The following is a 15,614-nucleotide window of genomic DNA, read 5'->3' on the forward strand; positions in this document are numbered from 1 at the left end:
TAATGTTAACATAGCCACGGTAAATCAATCCAAATTTTTTTTTTTACATAAATGCTCCACCTTAGAGTTAACAATCTTACAAAGACAGCTAAAATCTAAGATCTACCCTTAAAAACGACCACAGAAAACTAATCTTTGTAGCTTTAATTGACAGCGTATTTCTACTAAAGAGAAAGTTGTTTGTATTAATATCAAACAGAAAGAAACCACTAACTAAATTAATCAATACATTGCAAAAAGTACTTTTAAACATGCGAAATGTAACCATAGATGCCTTTTCAAACTTATGTGACAGTGATTGGATTCACACAAGCAGCACAGAACCATATTTCAATTAAGACGCTTATAAACAAGAACAAAAAAAAACAATTGCCATATACAATAATGTCCGAGGCTATGAAATGGTAGGAGACACGATTATGGCAAAAGAAATCCTTAAAGGCAAAACTTCCCAAACCAACTTTCAACCCAATGTTCCTCTTGCCCAAACAAACCGTCCAGTGTACAAATGGACATGCAGCTCAATATGTAATGTATGAGAACAATCTTTCAAAACGTTATGACAATTCCTGAATCGCTATGTGAAACTAAAAGCTAAAAATAGAATAAAAACTTTACAAACCATGGACTCCTGCCCGGTGCGCATTCACACAGGACTGCAAGGACATTCATTAACCTGCATTTCAGGAACTGCATGCAAAAGCACGTTCCATCACATCAAAATGTTAGCAACACACCATTCCGCAATACATCTTGTGCACAGACTATACTATGCAAAAAGTCGTGCTCTAGAACTGCAAAATTTAAATAGTATTCTCCTACATGGTACTGTCAAAGAACTCCTTCGAGAAATAGAGCAGATCTAAAGTAAATATTTTGGAACTGAAGTTCACTTAGAAAATTTGGTAACTTTTAAAAACATAAGCGAAAACCTCACAAACAGCACCGCCCTTACAAACACATACACAAAATAAATATCTAAGTTTCAAAACACATCTGCTGAAATACAAGACAAAGGATGTGTCTGTTGTCGCAGAACTATTCATAAAAAGAGGAGCAAAATAGTAGACAAGAAGATAGAATAGAAGTCAATGAGGAATCCCAATGGTTCCAATTAGCTTTATATCTAACAGCAGTAAATAAATACAAAAGAACTGACCTCTCAATACTTTTCACATACTGCTGGACAATAACCAAATGCTATCACGTGCTATTACTAATAACTTAAAAATCTTCCCACTTACAAAAGCTCTCCAACAACTTAACTTGTATGAGAGCATTATAATCCGAACAGTACACCCATTTCCCGCTACAATACACCTTCAACCCAAAACTGCCAAACTGCCTCCATCCGAGTTACTAAAAGCTATTTGTGGCAAAGTAGTATATTTGCCTTTAGATCTTAAAGAAAATTTAGAAACTCTACGAGTACAACGGCCAATAGATCCATCATTGTTTGGAATAGTTAATGGTGTACCAACAAAAGACAAAAGAAATTGGCAACAACTAGTCGGCTTAAACAAATTTAGACAAGCCCTACAATACCTTAAAGAAAACAATGAATACTACAAAGATATAAACATAGAGGAAAACTTAAAAGAAACCACCCACATAATTCAAGATTCACCACAAACTGGCCAATTTGAACATGCAGATCCTGTTAATGCAGCCAACATTTTAGACAAGTATACAATTCACACACTACCCTCCAAAGACAACATAAATGATGCACTAGAAACATATCAAATGTGTCAAGCCAAAGGATCCCCAATGAGCATATGGGAAAAAAGTATATAAGCACGTTCTTTTCCTCTACTCTTTCCCACAGGAAAAGGAGGAAGATATGATGAAAGGTCCTCACAAATTAGTGCATCAGAATATCGTTCTTTACTAATGTATTCTGAAGACCCCAGATTTAGACAAAATGTTGAATACATTTACCGCCTCCTTTTTGAAAGCGAATTAGCAACTCTATGTTATGGAGTTGCACACACATTAAAAACAGGCTCTCATTTTTCAAACCCAGCTGCTTCAAAACATAAAACACAAAGATGAGGTTTTGCAGTCAAGTATCACAAATCTCTTGGCAAACATGTGTGTTACAAAAGAATACTGGTTCCGACATCACACTGATGTATGTTGTATACTGTATGCTAAGTGTGTCAAATACTGCTGACGTCGATTTAACAACGAAGGTAAATACTAAACCAAATTTTGCTTTGGTTTCCCAAGACCAGTTTCCACAACAGGAACAATAAATAGCTTAATGTCTTCTGTTAGATACAGTGTAAAAGGGAAATCCCCATAAAACGCATACAATATTAAAAGGGACGAAGCATCCAAGTACAGCAATGATTACAATACTATCTTTGCCCTCTTGTGGAATGCAAATGTAGACATACAATACATTGCAGACAATTCCAATGCAGTTGCAAGACATGTCACAGCCTATTTCACCAAAGCTGAGAAAACAGAGCTAAAACACCTCTGGGATAACATATGATCTGACAAAACACTGTTACAAAAATTGACAATGTCTGCGAAAAAGTGTCTGCAAACACAAACAGTGACCCTGACGGCAGCTGCACCACTTTTTATACCTATGAAAACACCTCCCTATCAACTTTTTCCCACTCCCTCGTCCTTTCCAGGCCCTCTTTAAGTCACAACATAACCCCAAATGCAATTTCCAGACTCTTTCCTCACCACAGCGACTGTCCAGGGATCCAATATGGTGACTGGTTAAAAAAAAATGTGACACACCTCACGCTTTTGAGCATCTAATCAGCAGGCACATTTGTTGTCCGTGAACCTCACGCCACTCCTTGATTGGCCCAGAGGCGTCTGCAAACTCCGAATCAGGAAATGAGTCTGCGGACCAGACCAAGATATTACCAATTTTTGTACCTGCTTTTTGACATTTTAAAAAAAAAACAGCTGGACGGATTTACCCCAAGCCACTGCTCCTGGTGCACATTTGGTAAAAATACATCCAGCGGTTTGGACTGTAGATACGAGCAACCTTTTATTTTCTATTGCATTATTGAGGATTTCAAAAATTCTGGTAACCCCTCTAACTTTGCCCCCTCCGCCCATAGCCCTGGACGAAACCGCACCAAACTTTGCAAAATCGTTCTGAGGTGGCCACAGGCTTCATCAGATTTACAAATTGTCACTAATACAAACATGCTTTTATATATCCAATAATTCCTATGTTTGTGTCATGGACCCTTCAATGGATCCCCTGTTTTTGACATTTTTCACGATGGGTGCCATTTTGAAATGTTTGAACGCTGCATTGTGAATCCAGCTAAACAGTCCATTTTAGAGTGTGTGTATTGCATTCAATATACAGTTCATAACATGTTGTTGTACAAGTGTATCTTTAAATAAAACAGACTGTTTATCATATTTAGGTCTAATGTCGTATCACTTCATAAAAAGTATTAGACTTTCTACACCTTAATGACTGTCACTATTATCATATTGTGTATCTGGCTAATGAGAGTAAGGATTTCTAAAATTCTGGGACCCCCCTATAACTTTGCCGCCCCCTGGACGAAACCACACCAAACTTGGCAAAATCGCTCTGAGGTGGCCATATACTTTTTTTTGCAAAGTTTGGTGAGGAATCGTCAAACGGTGCCAAAGTTATAAGCTGCCCAAAAAGTGCTCTTTTTATGAGTTGAGTAACTTAACCATAACTACAGAGCCGCTACCGCAGGCCCTGTGATATATATATATATATATATATCACATGGCCACGGTAGTGGCCATGTAGTTATGGTTAAGTTGCTGTTTCCATAGGAAGAGCACTTTTTGGGTGGCTTATAACTTCGCTCTCCCTGGACGGATCCTCACCAAACTTTGCAGAACAAGTATTTGGGTCACTCTGAATTATTTTGCAAAGTTTGGTGAGGATTCGTCCAGGGGGGGCAAAGTTATAGGAGGGTCCCAAAACTTTTTTTTTCCCATAGACTGAATGGGAAAAATTTTTTGCTCGCGCCTACAGCCCAAACCGCTGGACGGATTTCCACCAAATTTGGACCAGGAGCAGCCGCTTGGTCCCGAAAGCGTGCTTTTGCAAATTTGGTGAAAATCCGTCCAGTATTTTTTTTAAAATGACCAAAAAGTAGGTAAAAAAAAATGAGTGATACCTGTGTTCGGTTCGCGGACACACTTCCCTGTTCGCTCCGCGGACAGTGTCCTGATTGGCCAATCTTCTTGCGTGATGTTCGCGGACATGCAACGTGTTCGCTGATTGGAAGGCGTGGAGCGTGAAGCGAGTCAGATTTTTCGGTAGCGCCCGCCATCTTGGATTCGCGGACGTCCGCGGACAGCGCGGTGAAACTTTGTTCAAAATGTGTATTTAGTAGAGTGTGTTGGTGTGTAGGAGTTTTTGGGGAGGGTGGGAGTGTATGAGATAGGATGAAAGTTGTGTTTTTTATTTGTTAGACGTTCTTTTTGTGTTCGATTTATTTGCGAACATCACAGGTGTTCTGAAATGTTCTAAATAAACTGACTGGGGGGTGTTCTAAGGACTCAATATGTGTCCGTTTTGTTCGCAAGCAAAGTGAAACTGTTCTAAGAACACTTGCGGTGTCCGGGGAGTGTTCGTAGGGGGTGTCCTGAGGACGCTGTCCGTATTGTTCTCTGTCAAGTTGAATGTGTCCTCAGAACACTCGCGGTGTCCTGAAATGTTCACAAATAAACAAAATGGGGGTGTTCTGAAGACGCTTCTAAGAACACTCGCGTTGTCCGGGGAGTGTTCGTAGGGGGTGTCCTGAGGACGCTGTCCGTATTGTTCTCTGTCAAGTTGAATGTGTCCTCAGAACACTCGCGGTGTCCTGAAATGTTCGCAAATAAACAAGATGGTGGTGTTCTGAAGACGCCTCTAAGAACACTCCCGGTGTCCTGGAATGTTCGTAGGGGGTGTCCTGAGGACGCTGTCCGTATTGTTCTCTGTCAAGTTGAATGTGTTCTAAGAACACCCGCGGTGTCCTGAAATGTTCGCAAATAAACAAAATGGGGGTGTTCTGAAGACGCTTCTAAGAACACTTGCGGTGTCCGGGGAGTGTTCGTAGGGGGTGTCCTGAGGACGCTGTCCGTATTGTTCTCTGTCAAGTTGAATGTGTCCTAAGTACACTTGCGGTGTCCTGAAATGTTCGCCAATAAACAAGAGGGTGGTGTTCTGAAGACGCTTCTAAGAACACTCCCGGTGTCCTGGAATGTTCGTAAGGGGTGTCCTGAGGACGCTGTCCGTATTGTTCTCTGTCAAGTTCAATGTGTCCTAAGAACACTCGCGGTGTCCTGAAATGTTCGCAAATAAACAAGATGGTGGTGTTCTGAAGACGCTTCTAAGAACACTCCCGGTGTCCTGGAATGTTCGTAGGGGGGTGTCCTTAGGACGCTGTACTTATTGTTCGTTGTTAAGTTGAAAGTGTTCTAAGAACTATCGCGTTGTTCTGAAATATTCGTAGGGGGTGTCCTGAAAACGGTGTCCGTATTGTTCGCTGGCAAGTTCAAAGTGTTCTAAGAACACTCACATTGTTCGCGGACATTAAAAGTTTTCCATAGATCATAGTTGTAATGTTTGACTCTATGGATGTGATATGCTGCGGTGGTTGTTGCCAGGGCATAGAGTCTTGGGTGCATGGCCATTTGGCCATGCACCCAAGACTCTATGCCCTGGCAACAACCACCGCAGCATATCACATTCATATTTGCTTATAACTTTGGGTGAAAAACAAATGTATAAGGAACAAAGGTATTAGATACTATGGATGTGATATGCTGCTATGGTTGTCCATATTATTGTATACTTACTGTTTGGTCTAGTAATGGGAGTCCATGTTTTTCTTCTTCATTTCTGTGATAAAAGAAAATAGCATGTTAGTATTAGTATTTTGTAATGACTTATTACATTGTATAAGCAATATACTTTTATTTTTTTTCGACCCTCACATTTAGTAGAGTACAAATCAGAGTACTGTGCAATTTGCTCAGTTTCTGTATTTGTTGCTAAAATCATTGGGTCTGTGGCAGAAAAAAAAATCCATGTTGGATTAAAAAGAAAAAACTTTTTCTGTTATGCTACAGTTTATTTGTTTGTTTGTTTTCAGTGTTCACTTGTTGTTCTGGCTAATGCTTTATACTTTGCTTTGTTGTATTTTTCTTGGAGCAGTAACAGATTCTTCATTTGTTTTGATATTATAAAATTTTGGAGCAGTTAGATACCAATTGGTGTATTCTAACTGTCTATTTTTTTAAATATATTTTAGTGGTTTTGATTTATCTATTTGGATATTGTTAAATTTTGGGACAGTCAGATACCAATTGGCGTATTCTAACTGTGTATTTTTTGGCCTAATTTAGTGGTATTCATTTATCTAATTAGTTGTTGTAGAATCTTTGAGCAGTTAGATAGCTTTTGGAGTATTCTAACAGTTTATATTTTTTTAACACAAATTTACTTAAAGGTTTAAATACAGTTTATTTATCAAATTTTGGTTTTAAGAACATGAAATAAGCGTTTGTAAGATTTGCTGGTAATCTCTGCTTTAGAGTAATGGTACTATCATTACATTCAAACCATCCACATTTCTTTTTTTATATATGCCGTGTAGTGCCCTGTATTGGTTGTGGCTCCTGCATGGTAGATTATACCTATTGTTGTGAAGGTTTTCTTACCAAGTGATATTTGACTATGTGTGAATCCAGTCAGCTTGCAGTTGTTTTTGGTACCATCAGCATTGTAACGTAGAAGCATTAGTATTACGTATTTACTATGTGTTTGTATTACTAACGTGGAGCGATTATCTGAATTGCAAGTAGAGCATAATCTACCATGGTTTGCATTTTGTACAAGTTGCTGAAATGGAATGGATTCACAATTTGGTATTGATATATATATGAAGCGTTCATTGGGAATTTCTTCTTGTGTCACATTGTTGCACAGAGTGCATGTATGTTTCCACATGTATGAAATCTGGAAGATTTCCTTTATAGGTATGTTTTTCTTTTCCAGTACTTGTAGTAAGTACATTAAAAATTCTTGTGGATCTTCCTGTGAGTTTATAGTGAATTTCACCATTCCAGCACAGTAGTCCAATTCTTGTCTTATTCCATAAACACTATATGTGTTGTCAGGATTGTTTTTTGCGTTTCTATGAAGTACTAACATTTGCATACACAATGGGTCTCTAAAGTGTAAGTAAATGTTGTCAACAATTGTGGTAATTGAAATAGAATATTCATTGCTACATTTGCATAACAACTTACACCAACTATATTTGAGAATTTAAATGGTCCAGGTAGTTCTGTATCTAACTGCTTTTTTTGGAGTTTGTCTTCCTTCTTTAAAGAAGTACCTGGTTTACTTTCTCTAATTGATTCTTTTTTGTTTGTGGTACTTGATGAAGTATTAGTTTCTTTTACTCTCTTTGGAGGATTTGCAGTGACTTCCTGTTGCATTTCTGTTTGATTTAGGTTTCTTTTACAACGTTTTAGTTTTTGTGGAACAGAATATGTGTTTAGATGGGCAGTGTATAGTGAGCGAAGTCTATTATATTCTAAAATGCAAGGAATATCAGCGTTTACTTTACTTGCATCAAAGTTGATTAGAAATAGACCGTCAAGTGTACGTAAGCTTGATAGTGCTACGTAGCTCATGCCTTCTTTAAAGACTGTGTTACCAATATCTATCATTGCTTTGTCTAGGGTAAGACCTTGTGATTTATGAACCGTGACTGCGTATGCAAGAGTTAGAGAAAATTGTTCTCTGCGTACATACATATCTTTGAAGAGAAGGAATCTAGCTGTTGAGCGTCCTATCCGTTTTACTTCTGAAAGTTTGTCAAAGAGTATATTGACAAACTGAATTTTGTTGTCACGTGGGTATGTTTGAAAGCCAACAACTGTACCCAGTGCTCCATTAACTAGTCCTTGGTCCACGTCAAGGTTACGTTTAAGCATTACTCTGCAATTTAAGGATAATTTTAACATCTTTTCTAAGCCTGCTGTGTTTGAGATTGATTTTTCTAAATTATTTAGTCTTGTTGTGGCTTGGTCACACATGGGTAGTGTCATACCATGTACATATAGTTTGTCTGTGGCGCTAATTTCCATTATTGGTTGCATTTCTTTACTTAACATTATTTCATTGAATTTGAGACAGCTTGCAAGAGTTGGCATTAAGACCATACAATTGACATTTTTGTGGGCTAATTGTTCCATAACATCTGTAGCACATGCATTATCGCCATAAAGTGCATTAATGTGCCGGGTTTTCAATGTTGCTTCTGCTTCTTTAGAAAGTATACGAACTCCCAAACTTTTTAAAATGTTGGCATAAGTTAGATCTGCAGATTGGCGCATGTTTTCTGTTAATTCTCTGTATCGGAAATGTTGCCAAAGGTTGACATTTCCAATGCTGCCAACAGTTTTACGGCAGAGTTTGTGCCCTAATGTTTTAAAAATAGGTTCACCTTTTACTGGTGTTAATTGAAGCAGATCTCCAAAAACAATAATGTGTTTTCCTGCAAAGAGCTCTTCATAGTCTGTTTTGAGTACTTCTTGTAATCTGAGGTGAATCAAAGCTAACATCAGGTTGGAGACCATGCTCACTTCATCTATTAGTAGCATTTTCATTTGTTTCAATACTCTGCGTAATTCCATTGCAGCTTCTGCAGAAAGTTTGTAATAGTTTAATTTTTTCTGGTGTTCTACTGGTAATAGTAGTAATCGGTGTAATGTAACACCACCTATGTTGTAGGCAGCGAAACCTGTGGGGGCAGTGACAACAGCTGACAGTTTGTTGTTTGTCAATTGTTGAAGGAACTTACTAATGATTTTGATTAGGAATGTTTTGCCAGAACCAGCTTCACCACTGACGTACAGTAGTATAGGTTTATAATTATGGCAGGAACATTCTTTATTTTCATGTTTTACACCATGTGCAATTTGTTTTGTTACTTCTTGAAAAATGCTACTTTGCTCATTGTTTAGTTTTGATTGTAGTATAGTTAAGTCTTCCTTATCTTCATACTGACACATGGTGTTTTCTACTTCTATCATAGCTAATTCTGCCTCATTTGTTATTAGTGGTTCTCCCAGTGGTTCTTGGCTTCCTGATACAGATGGTTGACTACTGTCAGGCGTATCCTTATCTAGTTGGGCTTGGAGTTCTTCTTCATGTTGCTGTTCATTGTGCAACATTGTTTTGTACTGTGTAAAGTTTACATCAGTTATAGTGCTTTCATTTGCTTTGAATGCATCCTCATATGAGTCATAGTTATCTAGTAATTGTTCTTCTTTTCTCCATGGTTTGAAGAGTTGTAGCAGGGACATGTAATATACTTCTTTATGTTGAGGAGTCTTCAATGACAATTTGATATGATTAATTAAATTTGGTTTAGTGAGTTTAACTAAGCTGCCTTCACAGTCTGTCACTCTATATTTACCTTTTTTTTCATCAGGTTTCATATTATTTTTGTATGTGTAGTTTTGGGCTATTTGGTATAGACACATGTTTTCCAAAGTATTAATTCTGTTTGGGTAGTATGTGTCCAATAAAATGTTTTTTTTTAAATGTCTTGGCTGTTGGGATCATGTTTGGCTATTGTTTCTATATCTTCATATGATTTTAGAACTCTTTTTCTAGATTTAGCTGGACCAAGACTTAGCCATACTATATTTTCAGATTTACCATACAATGAAGTACCAGTTAAACGATCAGCTGCTTCATAAGATCCACATTCTCTATGGGTGAGCATTTTTATGCCCAAGCTGTATAATTTCTGAGATACTGTTTTATCTGATGACAGGTCATTCCAGAGGTCTTGGAGCTCTGTCTTTTCTGCTTTAGTTAAGTATGCTGTGACATATCGTGCAACTGCAGTAGAATTGTCTGCAATGTGCTGCACATTTATGTTTGCATTCCATAAGTGGGCAATTATTGCATTATAATCATTGATATATTTTTCTTCTTCTTTTCTTTTTATGTAATATGTATTTTTAGGTGACTTACCTTTAACACTATGTCTAACTGAAGACATGAGGTTGTTTACTTGACCTGTATTTGTAACTGGTCTAGGGAAACCAAATCGGCATTTGGTGTAGTATTTGCCTTTGTTTTTGTATTTGCGACGACAATATTTTTGACATTTGTGTCTTTGAAATTGTAAAATTTGTGCATGAAGATCACTATTTGTGGCTTCTGATGGAATTGTAAAACAGTGGCATCACTGTCTTGACCAAATTTAGGAGCATCTTTAATCCATAAAAGCATGTGGATATGTGGTGCTCCTCTGGCTTGGTATTCTTTTCTCCAAAAGAAGTGTTGCACTTCTCCAAGGGGAGGAACAGTTTTATTACAAAAAGAAAGTAGCATAGCAATGAAGCAATGGTGAAAATATCTTGAAACATTAACAGGATCCAAAGAACAAAGTTCTCCAGGTGTTAGAATATCTATGTTTGTTTTGTTTTTATTTGATATGCGTAGGAAATCATGTAAATCTTCCCATGCATATTCTGCACAACTTAATGTAACAAACCAAGTGGGTGGGCCAAGGTTTCTGATCATACAACGTACATCTCCATGACGTCGAAACCAGTACTCTTTAGTACCACGCATATTTGCTAATAGATTTGTAATATTTGATTGTAAAACCTCATCCTTTTGTTGCACTTTCTCTAATAATTGTGTAGCTGTCATATTTTGAAAGTGTGATCCTGATTTTAATATGTGTGCAACTCCGTAACATAAAGTTGCTTGTTCACTTTCAAAGAGTAGGTGGAATATGTATTCCACATTTTGTCTAAATCTGGGATCTTCAGAATACATCCGTAATGAGCGGTATTCTGAAGCCGATATTTGAATAGGTCTATCATTATACGTTCCTCCTTTGCCAGTAGGAAAGAGTAGAGGAAAAGCACGTGCTTCTATGCTTTTTTCCCATATACTGATTGGCGATCCTTTTGTTTGACGCATTTGGTAAGTTTCCAGTACATCTTGTACGGTGTCATTACAGTGCAAAGGATGAATTGTATAATGGTCTAAAGTATTTGATATTGTAGCAGGATCTAGTAGCTCAAATTGACCAGCTTCTTGTGTTTCTTGAATTATTTCAGTTGTATCTTTCAAGTTTTCTTCAATATTAATTTCTTTGTAATATTCATTATTCTCTTTAAGATATTGGAAGGCTTGTCTAACTTTATATAAATCTACCAGCTGTTGCCATTTTTTTTGTCTTTTGTAGGTACTCCATTTACTAATATAATTAAAGATTGCTGCATTGGACGTTGCACTCCTAGAGTATGCACATTTTCTTTTAGAGTTAATGGTAAATAAACTACTTTTCCACGAATACCTTTTACCAATTCAAAGGGAGGTAATTTTGCTGTTTTTGGTTGAAGGCGTATTATTGCTTGAAATGGGTGTACTGTTTGAATTAGGATGCTCTCATATAAATTAAGTTGTTGTAGAGGTTTTGGTACTGGGTATAATTCCAAATTATTTGTGATAGAACGTGAAGGAGTTTGGTTGTTGTCAAGTTTTGTAGTGCAATAACTGCAAAGTATTAAGGGCTCAGTTATTTCATATTTGTTTTCTGCTACAAGGTAGAGAGCTAATTCAAATCATTTAGAATCTTCATTGTCTTCTATTTTGTATGACAGGTCCACAGTTTTTGTATTACTTTTATAAGAAATTCTACGGCAACATACACATACATGGTTTGGTACTTCAGCTGATGTACTTTTAAATTTTAGTATTTCTTTTTTGTATGTGTTTAGCAAAAGGTTGCCATGTGTAGAATTGTTGCTTAATTGGTTTAAAGCTATTTCATTCTGTAAATGGCTTTCACTTTTTCCACATTTTTTCTGGATATCGTGAATTTCTCAAGTAGGTCTTTTGCTGTACCATGTAGAAGGATGTTATTTAACTTTGCTAGTGCTAAAGCAGGACTTTTAGCATAGTACAGTTTATAGACTAGATTTCTTATAGTTGAATGATGTGTTGATATCCTTTTGATATCATGGAAAGTGGTTTTACAAGTAGGTCCTGTAATGCAGGCCAATGAATGTCTTTGTAGTCCTGTGTACTTGCGCACTGGACGGGTATCTACATTTTGCAGTAATTTAATTTTGATTTTGTCTTTGCTTTTTACATATTTATTGAGGAATTGGCGTAAAGATTTGAAACATTGTTTGGGAATGTTACACATTGACGTGCATGGCCATTTGTACACTAGACGTTCTGATTCAGTTAAATGGAGGGGTAATTCTAAGTTTTCAGGGCATATTTTTGTAAGAAGTACTTCTTGTTCCATTTTGGTATTATTCACTTTTTCATAACCTCGACCACTGCTATGTATGGCAATTGTATTTGTTTGCTTTTGTTTGTACGCTTCTTCATTAAAATATGGTTCTGTGCTTGTAGTGTGATTCTATTCACCTCTGCTGATACTTAATAAGTTCTTTCTGTTGATATTTCGCTTATTGAGAAGTCTTTTTTGTAATTTAGTTATTAGTTTTGTTAGTGGTTTCATTTTGTTTAACAGTAAAATAAATACATTTCTTTTGAGAAGAATTGCACTGTCCATCAATGCTTCTAAGATTAATTTCCTACGATAGGTTTTAAGCTTTGAACCTGATTTCTCTCCTGTTTTTATAAGATTTTGAAGGACTTTGTGACGGTATATTTTGGCTAAAATACTTTTCTTGGTATGCTTACTTTGCACTATATTAAAATTTGAAGAAGTAGTTTTATCTGTACTGATAGCTGATTTTCTGTTAATTGTTTTTGGTTTGTTTTACATTTTGATAGAGGAAGCGAAGTTGCTGTACTTGAAACTTCTTGTGTTTCACTAAATGATTGTATTAGATGTTTTGTTTCAACTTTTTTTACAAATTCTGCTAGAGATGGATGCTTATGTTGGACACCTTTATTTTCATTTGCTCTACTTTTGCGTTGCTTTCTACGGACTTGACTTTTGGTAGGCATTCTTTAGGGTCTGTTGAAAAAAATAAAGAAGATATGGGTTGGGGTGTTCTGGAATGTATGTGTGCTGTGTGCATGAGTGTTTGAGTAAGATGATAAAGATGTATGTAATGGTGTGTGATTGTGCATTGGGAACTAAAACTAGTAGGAATAGGTATTCTTGAATTTATGTGTTACTAAACTGGGGTTCAGATGACAAAAAAAAGTAAGCTAGTGGTGTGGAAAAGTACAAATAGTAAATCTAATTTATACAATTAAAACAGTTGTTTGTTGTATAATATGAAAATTGTAGTGGTTCAGTTGGGTAATTTGTGTGTCCAAAAATAGAAATTTGTGGGCCATTCTGGCTGTAAATCGCTGTTTAAGACATGGACATTTTTGGACAAAATGGTACAAAAGCTCTATTTTTAGAAACCGAAATAGCTCGTATTAACGTTATAGTATATTTGATTAATAATACAAATATTATGGTGATATTTGACTTACTTTTTTTTTTAAATTAACAGGTAACTTCTTAGTTTTTCTTTCTTCTTCGAATTCGGCTGCTTCTTTTCAGGAAACTGGTCTTCACTGCAATTGTAAAAGCTTCAAATTAGTAACTTTGTTTGTATATAGCACTGTTTTTAATTTAGATATTGATTTTTTTAATTGAAATCCTCAGTGCCTTCTTTAAAACCATTAAACTAATTTATTTACATAAGATACATTGCATCAGTTCAGTACATATGATATGTTCTTAATGAACAAATTGTATTGAATGACTAACTGTAGCAAAAAAAAAATATCTTTACTATGTCTTGTGAAATTTATAATATATTAGTGAATACCACTATTTCTGTAAGTAAACTGTTCTAGGTAATAGCGCCTCAATGACATGTCTAATTTAAAGTAATTAAGTAAATAAATAAATAAAAACAAAAAATATGAAATTGTATAAGTATTTTTATAAAGGTTTAAACATAGATTGTGTTTGCATGCAATTTTGTTTGAATATATGTAGTCTATATATTTCATTTAAAAAATGTTAGTTTAACATGATTTGAGTTTGTGTGTGTATAAAGAAAGTAAATAGTATAAAGGTTTATAAGTGATAGTTGATTTTAGGAAATTGAAAAAAGTACAGTAAATTCATTTTACAGATTTTACAAGGTAAAAGTCTGTTTGAAAATGTGTTCATCTACTATACGGAAAATATGCATACCTGAAGTTTGTGTTCATGCATATGGATATGCATGGAGCTGCAAGTAGAAATCTTGAAGACTTGTACAGTATTTCTGGTAGATGCTGCTTGCCAATGATATGACACTTGTACTCAGAGAGATTCAGAGTACATTTGTACTGCTGATCTATGATGATGCAGTTAGATGTAGAGGTCTTGAATGTGATTGGTGCATGGTCATGTGATTTTTGAGGTACATCCAATGAGGGAATGGCAGAGAGAGTGTAGTGGAAATGGTAGAAGGGCTGTTCATGTTACGATATGCCCGCGGACATGGCGGTAGTTTGCGGACATCGGGAGTTACATCCGGGGATTTTTGGGTTCAGAAGTCATGCAAATGAGAATAAGCACTGAAAGGGATTGGTCAGGAAAGTTTGGTGGGTGTGTTGTGCCAGGAGAGATTTTCTCAGATACTCTTTTTGCTGAGAGAACAAAAGATAGCTATGGCTGTGTGTTTCAGAAAACAGATTGTTTGGATTTTAGGAGATTCGTGGATACATTGGTTGAAGGTGCATGCAGAAAGCTGTGGAGTAGCTGTAGATCTTAGATTCCCACATGTGGAAGTACACTGGCATGGAGTACGTGGAATGAAGTGGTTGGACTTGCTACCTCTCTGTGCTACTTTGGAGACAGAGCAACATCCAGACATAATTGTAATTCATTGTGGAGGGAACAGTTTAGGACATGTGACTGGAATTTTTTTGCAATTTGCTATGAAAGAAGGACTTAGGAAGGTTATGGACATGTTTCCTAATTCTCAAGTGATATTTTCACGGATTGCGCAGAGACAAATGTGGCTTCGTTCTTCTTCATTTGGTCCACAAATGGAAAAAGCAAGGCGCAATGTTAATAAGGCTGTTTGTGCCTTTCTAAGAGATTTTGGCATGTCTTCTTTTCACAATGAAAATATTATGTTTTGTAGTACATACATTTTTCGCAGAGATGGAGTCCATCTTACTTATGCTGGCAATCAGATTTTTCTGAGAAATGTACAAAATGCATTGCGACCTTTTTTGGAATTACAACAACGATTTTGAAGTAGATGTTAAGCATTTACAATTTTTGACTTACAAACACCACCCAAAGGCTCTTTTCAGAGCCACCACTTCTTTCCAGAGAAAATTACAATGTTTGTGATGGAGTAGCAACCCAATTTTTGTTAATGTTCGCGAACTGTCCGCGGACTTCTAAAAAATACAAAGAGCCCTGCTTCATTTATTTTCACTTCTATTTTTTTAACTGGGAAAGGCGGCTCTGAAAAGAGCATTATTTTTTTTTATTTTTGTAATTTTGTATTTTTTTTGGTTTTTCAGACACGACACACTAGGAGAGGAGGGTAAAGGAAGGTAAAGGGGGGGACACCAACCACAGGGATAAGAAAGGGCGAGCTGAGAG

The sequence above is a fragment of the Ambystoma mexicanum genome, chromosome 12 (assembly GCF_040938575.1).
Source record: "Ambystoma mexicanum isolate Mex_15411 chromosome 12, UKY_AmexF1_1, whole genome shotgun sequence".
NCBI classification, from domain to species: domain Eukaryota; kingdom Metazoa; phylum Chordata; class Amphibia; order Caudata; family Ambystomatidae; genus Ambystoma; species Ambystoma mexicanum.